Below are 6,000 nucleotides of genomic sequence, written 5' to 3' on the forward strand. Positions count from 1 at the left end.
GTGGGTGGATCACTAGGTCAGGAAATCGAGACCATCCTGGCTAACAGAGTGAAACCCCGTCTCTACTAGAAAAAAACAAAATACAAAAATTAACCGGGCGTGTTGGCGGGCGCCTGTAGTCCCAGCTACTTGGGAGGCTGAGGCAGGAGAATGGCATGAACCCGGGAGGCGGAGCTTGCAGTGAGCCGAGATCACGCCACTGCACTCCAGCCTGGGCGACACGGCGAGATTCCATCTAAAAAAAAATGTCCTTCTGGCTACATTTTTTGATCCATGCAAAAAAAAAAAAAAGTTGGTCTTTTCTTTTATCCAGTTATCAAGTTTGTGTAAAAATAAGAAAGTATATCCTTAAATAGAATTGTGCCCTGGAAGGGACCCAGATGGCTCTCCTGAGATTAAAATAGTCATCCCAGCCGGGCACAGTGGATTATGCCTGTAATCCCAGCACTTTGGGAGGCCAAGGCAGGAAGACTGCTTGAGGCCAGGAGTTTGAGACCAGTCTGGCTGTCCTTACTAAAAATAACAAAAATTAGCTGGGAGTGGTGGTGGGTGCCTGTAATTCCAGTGACTTGGGAGACTGAGGCAGGACAATCACCTGAACTCAGGAGGTGGAGGTTGCAGTGACCCGAGATCGCGCCACTGCACTCCAGCCTGGGCAACAAGAATGAAACTGTCTCAAAAAAAACACTTAGGGACATCATTCTCAATTTTTTAAAGGATACTAGTTTTAGTTTTGATTTACCAATTTATGATTCTGAGACATTTCTTCAATCAAATGAGTCACTTTTAGGCACCCATTCTAATTTCATGGCTCTCAGTTTACAGGAACATAACATTTGATGCCAATGAAATTCTTTAGAATTCTGCACGATCCTGTGAACTGCATGCCCATCTGTATTGTATGTGTTTCCAGGGGTGGTTTACAACGGTCTTCACCATGTAGTGGATGGACATGTACTTATTATGAACACTCACATCACACCGTGAGACCCAAGACGGTCCGTCGTAAAACAAGGCCATATCTGATTTGGATTAAAATCCCCATGGAGAGCCTGATGTCACCCAGGAAAGTGCACGTCTACTTGCGTGCTCTTGAGAAACGGTTGAGAAAACAGTCCTTCCAGCTCGGCAAATACCATTTTGTTTCTGTCTGCTCACCACCCTTGCATTTGCAATAAACCTGACAAAAACTTCGAGAGCGAAAATAAGAATGTTCATATTTGAAGGAGACGTTGGCAGACGGCCACAGTCTTCAAGTACGCAAGCTCATTCCGCTCTTGCTTTTCTGCCAGTAACTCCTTGGCCTCCGCACACTCTGCACAGTCAGGGCCTGAGGACGGATCATGAACGTGTCCGATGATCATGGACCCGCCGAAGACTCCCGATGGAGACGCGATGAGTCACAGCCAAGTGAACTTTCTCTGCTCCTGAACAAATTGCTTCTCCTCCTCGTCCCACTCCAAACCTAGAGGTGGGGCAACCCCAGCATCCCGGGCGTGAATGCACCCAGCTTGTCTGGAGACCTCATGCCTGCCTGGCATAGGCCAACCCAGTAATGTTCATTTAAAGCTGGCTTTACTGGTCCTTCCTCCACAATGAAAGGTGACCCTTCACTTCACCAAGAAAGGAAGGAAGAAAGGTGGGTGCAGGAAGGAAGGAGAGAGGGAGGAAGGGAGATGGACTGAGCGGGGTGAAAAAGAACGAGAAAGAGGAAAGAGTCAAATGCCTTTACTGCTTTTAAAGTGGATTTGATGGGCGGTAGGATTACAGGCCGGGCGCGGTGGCGCACATCTGTAATCCCAGCACGTTGGGGAGCCAAGGGGGGTAGATATGATAGATATGAGGTCAGGACTTCAAGACCAGCCTGGCCAACATGGTGAAATCCCACCTCTACTGAAAAATACAAAAACTGGCGGGGCGTGGTGGCGCACACCTGTAGTCCTAGCTGCTCAGGAGGCTGAGGGACGGGAATCGCTTGAACCCAGGAGGCAGAGGTTGCAGTGAGCTGAGATCATGCCACTGTACTCCAGCCTGGGCGACAGAGCAAGACTCTGTCTCCAAAAAAAAGAAGAAGAAGAAAAAGCATTAAGTTCATCTCACCTTGTCCAAAAGCCATGGAGACAGTTGAGGTCACCTCAGGAAACCCAGGGATCAGCTCAGCAGGGGCAGGCCCCTCCCCACAACAATGGGTCCTGGAATGTTCCAGAAACATTTTAAAAATTGTGTTCTATGATATTTGTCAAGATTGTGTTCTATGATATTTGTCAACGGCCCACTCTTCTCCTGGTTGGCTGGACACAGCCAGACTCTCCGAAAGTGGGTGGGGGTGGGGAGAGTGGTCCCAGGGGTGGGGCCGAGGGTGGGAGGAAGGGACTGATGACCCAGGCTATAAATAGCCAGGCAGTTGCTCAGCAGCTGGTGCAGGGAACTGTCTGGACCAGGGAACGCATCCAGGAAGGGAACAATGAAACCGCACTGGTCACCGGTCAGAGAGTAGAGAAGGAGGCGGTGGGGCGAGGGGTGGAGTCGTTCTGGTCCTTCCTCCCCTTCAGGTGAGACTCTGCACTTTTGGAGGCGCAGAGGGGAACCCTGGACAGCTCTGGAGGCAGTGGAGGGAGCCTCGTGCTTCACCTCCTTGTGCCCAGAACCCACACCTGGCTTAGGACTGGACAAAAGAAAGACAGCCTGTCACGTGAACTTTTGCATCGGAGGAGTCTGCCTGCTGGGGCGGCCGTGTCATTTGCACGTCAGTGTAGGCATTTTTTTAAAACCCTTTAACTTTTTGTTGGGGTGCAACTTCCATCAGTAAAGTGCAGATAGCTCAGTGAGTTTTCACACACTGATGCACCCATACAACTATCACTCCGAACAAGATAGATGACACTTTTAGAAGCTCAGCAGACTCCCTCCGCCACCCAAGGGCCACCTCTGTTTCTATCACTGTCATCCTAGATTACATCTTCCTTTTGACTTCGAGGTTGAGTCATATCACAGAAATCATGCAGTAAGGACCATTCTGTGTGTGGCTTCTTTCAATCATCAGTCCGCCTAGGAGATTCCTCCCTGCCACGTGCAGCAGAATTTTGTTTCTTTTCATTGCAGCGTAATATTTCATTGTGTGAAGAGGCCATGATTTCTCCGTTCCACTGAGGATCACCTGAGCTGTTTCCAGTTTGGGGCGTTATGAACAATGCTGCAATGAGCATTCTTGTCAGTGCTGGCGTATCTCATGGTAGGTTGGGAAATAAATTCTGATGGGAGTTAAAACTGGTGTAACCTCTATAAAGGGCAACTTAGCAAGAGCTGTCAAAATTTAAAAAACACGTGCCCTTCTGGGAATTAATTCTACAGATCTGCCCAAACGTGCAAAATGTCTCATGCACCAGGTTCTTCTTTGCAGCATTTATTTGCAAAAGGTGAGGCGTAGAGACAACCTAAATATCCATCAATAAATATTTATCCATCTGTAGACTAGAATACTAGGCAGCCACCAGAAGGAACGAGAAAGCTCAGTACCAGCAGGACCTCCAAGTTAAGTAAAAAAGCAAGATGCTGAGCAGTACATATAGTTCTCTACCATGTAGATTAAAAAGGGATGGAATATATTTGCTTGTATTTGCATAAAATATCTATGAGTATACTCAAAAAATAGATAATATGATATATGTATGCGGGACGGGGGGAAGGAAGATGTTTCCATGTATATTCCTTTGTAATCATTGAATTTTAAGCCATATGAATGCACTGTCTACTCAAAACTCAATTTGTTGTGAAAAGACTAAAACCACTCAACTGTACACATTAAAATTCTATGGTATATGATTTAGATCTCAATGAAAAATGTATATTGAGGCTGGGCGCGGTGTCTCATGCCTATAATCCCAGCACTTTGGGAGTCTGAGGCAGGTGGATCACTTGAAGTCAGGAGTTTGAGACCAGCCTGGCCAACATGATGAAACCCTGTCTCTACTAAAATACAAAAATGAGCTGGGTATGGTGGGGGGTGCACTTGTAATCCCAGCTACTCAGGTGACCAAGTCAGGAGAATCACTTGACCCTGGGAGGAGGCAGAGGTTGCAGTGAACCCAGATCACACCACTGCACTCCAGCCTGGGCGACAGAGCAAGACTCTGTCTCAAAAAAAAAAAGTTACATTTAAAAAAGCTTAGGCTTTAGGGAATTACATGTGGAGGCTCACACATGTAATTCCAACATTTTGGGAGGCCAATGCAGGAGAATCGCTTAAGCCCAAGAGTTCAGGACCAGCTTGAGCACATTTGTAGTCCCAGCTGCTCAGGAGGCTGAGGTGGGAGGATCACTTGAGCCTGGGAGTTTGAAGCTGAAGTGAGCTATGATGGTGCCATGACATTCCAGCCTGGGCGACAGCGTGAGAGCCTGTCTCTAAAATATATAATATAATAATAATAATAATGATAAATAATTAAATACATAATAAGGCTTAGACTAAGAGGGAAGGCAGAGCACACTCAGGTGCGTTCGGCCTTCTGGATGCTACCAGAGAATGCCAGACTTCAGGGAGAAACAAGAACCCACCTGTTCTCAAGGTGCCCAGCCCAGCCCAGCCCAACCTGTGGCCCTCCAGAAACTGTCGTGGTCATCATCCATTCATTCGTCTATTCATTCATCAGTTCACCCTTCAGAGAGCTGCAGAGGGCCTAGGATCGCCAGGAATCTCTCCCTGAGCAAACTGTGGGGCATTGGGAAGACGGTGGCCACAGTTAGAGGTGGGAGCTGCACAGGCAGATGGAACCGCAGCGGCCGCAGGCCCTGGCGGATCTTCGGCCGTCCGTGCTGGCTTGGAAGCCCTCCCGGGTTTCTTCACACAGGCTTAGGGCTTTGGGGACCCTGACTGGGGCGGCCCCAACCTGTGCTGAGCCTCCTAAGATTACTGTAGGCGCTGCACCCCGAGTGGAGACTGCAGCTTGGCCTCCCTACGTCTGCACTGCCTCCCCTGCTGCAGGGGTGTCCCCGAGGGCCCGGGCCAGGCTCCTCCTACCGCAGCTCCTGGTCCTGGTGCCTGCTCCATCCAGAGACACAAGTGGCCTCCCGCGTCAGACCTCATCTCAAGCACCAGGTAATACTCATTAAATCAAAATGTGCTAGAACTGCAAGGAATAAATCTCTCACTATGATGGATTCCTGGGGTTCCAACAACCCCTCAGCAACGAGTATATTAATTCTAATAAAATGTTTTAAAATTCAGTAAAATGCAAGGAATCCCATTTTACAAGAAGGCAAACAAAGGCTCAGGTATATGTAAGGCACACAGGGAGTGACGGCCAACTTGGGAATTAGACTAAGCTTTCTTTCCTCTCTGTGCCTTGGTAGAGAATCCACCTCAGCTCCAGAACTTGCAGCAGAAACAGGGTCCTCTTCCCACACCCCACTTCTCGGGGAGGGCTCAAGCCGCGTCTGCCTCTGGAAGCAGATATCCGTGACTATTATGGCTCCTTGGAAGGCAGCCAGGCATGAGCTTGTGGCTTACATTCCTTAATGCTCAAGCACATTCCTTCATGTTCAAGTATAGGTGGTTGGCTCGAGCACAGAAGCACAGGGCTGAGCAAAATATTCAGCGCCTTTTTCAGAGAACCCTGGCTGGTGCTGGTGGATGTTCCTGCGCCTTCCTCCACGATCTGGGCTCACTGCAAGCTCCGCCTCCTGGGTTCACGCCATTCTCCTGCCTCAGCCTCCCGAGTAGCTGGGACTACAGACACCAGCCACTATGCCTGGACTAATTTTTTTTTGTATTTTTAGTAGAGACAGCGTTTCACCGTGTTAGCCAGGATGGTCTCGATCTCCTGACCTCGTGATCCGCCTGTCTCAGCCTCCCAAAGTGCTGGGATTACAGGCCTGAGCCACCACACCTGGCCCACCATGAATATTTTTAAAAATTGGCCGGGCGCGGTGGCTCAAGCCTGTAATCCCAGCACTTTGGGAGGCCGAGACGGACGGATCACAAGGTCAGGAGATCGAGACCAT

Source organism: Rhinopithecus bieti, unplaced genomic scaffold, assembly GCF_001698545.2.
Source record: "Rhinopithecus bieti isolate Rb0 unplaced genomic scaffold, ASM169854v2 scaffold_13704, whole genome shotgun sequence".
Lineage (NCBI taxonomy): Eukaryota > Metazoa > Chordata > Mammalia > Primates > Cercopithecidae > Rhinopithecus > Rhinopithecus bieti.